Consider the following 1558-nt stretch of genomic DNA (forward strand, 5'->3'; position numbering starts at 1 on the left):
AAAGGAAGTAATCTATCAAGTCCAGGAAGCACAGAGAGTCCCATACAGGATAAATCCAAGGAGAAACATGGGAAGACACATACTGATTGAAATTTCAAAAATTAACTACAAAGAAAAAATGTTAAAAGCAGTAAGGGAAAAGCAACAAATAACATACAAGGAATCCCTATCAGTTTAACAGCTGATTTTTCAGCAGAAACTGCAAGCAAGTAGGGTGTGACAGGTCATATTTAAAGCGATGAAAGGGAAAAACCTACAAACCAAGATTACTCTACCCAGCAAGAAATTCATTCAGATTCGATAGAGAGATTAAAACCTTTACAGAAAAGCTAAGAGAAGTCAGAACCACAAAACCAGTTTTACAACAAATGCTAAAGGAACTTCTCTAGGCAGGAACACAAGACAAGGAAAAGACCTACAATAACAAACCCAAAACAATTAAGAAAACATTAATAGGAACATACATATCGATAATTACCTTAAATGTAAATGGATTAAATGCTCCAACCAAAAGACATACACTGGCTGAATGGACAGAAAAACAAGACCCATATATATGCTATCTTCAAGAGACCCACTTCAGACCTATGGACACATACAGACTGAAAGTGAGGGGATGGAAAAATATATTCCATGCAAATGGAAATCAAAACAAAGCTGGAGTAGCAATTCTCATATCAGAAAAAAAATAGACTTTAAAATAAAGACTTGATATTCATAGCCAGTCGGCGCTCGGTTGTTGGGTTTTGTGTACTATCGGGCCAAAAGGATGACAGCGCCGCTAGGATGAAGCTCGTGAGAATTTTGATGAGATTGAGTCACGTAACTGTAACCATTGAATTAAAGAATGGAACACAGGTCCATGGAACCGTATCCCCTGCATCGGCAGGCAGATTCTCAAACACTGCACCACCAGGGAAGCCTATGAATACACATCTTAAAGCTGTGAAAATGACCCTGAAGAACAAAAAACCTGTACAGCTGGAAACACTGAGTATTCGAGGAAATAACATTTGATATTTTATTCTGCCAGACAGGTTACCTCTAGATACACTTGTCGTGGATGTTGAACCAAAGGTGAAGTCTAAGAAAAGGGAAGCTGTTACAGGAAGAGGCTGAGGACGAGGAAGAGGATGTGGCCGAGGCAGAGGAAGAGGGGGTCCTAGGCGATAATATCTCTCAAGACTACTATTTCAAAGTAATGAAGAAGAAGAAGACGTGGCAGAGGAAGACTACATGGCTAAGTTAGAAGATGGTGGAGTCCTAAGCAAATTGTGTCTCTCAAGATTATGATTTTAAAGTGATCGATGCCATGGCTGCTTTTTGTACAGGATTTGTTTGTTTGTGGCAGTTTTTAATAAACATAAATACAGGAAAAAATAAATAAATAAATAAAATAAAGACTATTACAAGAGACAAAGAAGGACATTACATAATGATCAAGGGATCAAGCCAAGAAGAGGATATAACAATTGTAAATATTTATGCACCCAACATAGGAGCACCACAATACATAAGGCAAATGCTAACAGCCATAAAAGGGGAAATTGACAGTAAC

At 37.9% G+C, this 1558-nt stretch overlaps 1 pseudogene; it reads left to right on the forward strand.

Annotated features, from left to right (window-relative positions):
* Nucleotides 1–786: 786 nt before the first annotated feature.
* Nucleotides 787–1173, forward strand: LOC112415842 (small nuclear ribonucleoprotein Sm D1-like; annotated as a pseudogene).
* Nucleotides 1174–1558: the final 385 nt, after the last annotated feature.

The sequence above is a fragment of the Neophocaena asiaeorientalis genome, unplaced genomic scaffold (genome assembly GCF_003031525.2).
Source record: "Neophocaena asiaeorientalis asiaeorientalis breed wild unplaced genomic scaffold, Neophocaena_asiaeorientalis_V1.1 scaffold209, whole genome shotgun sequence".
Taxonomy (NCBI): domain Eukaryota; kingdom Metazoa; phylum Chordata; class Mammalia; order Artiodactyla; family Phocoenidae; genus Neophocaena; species Neophocaena asiaeorientalis.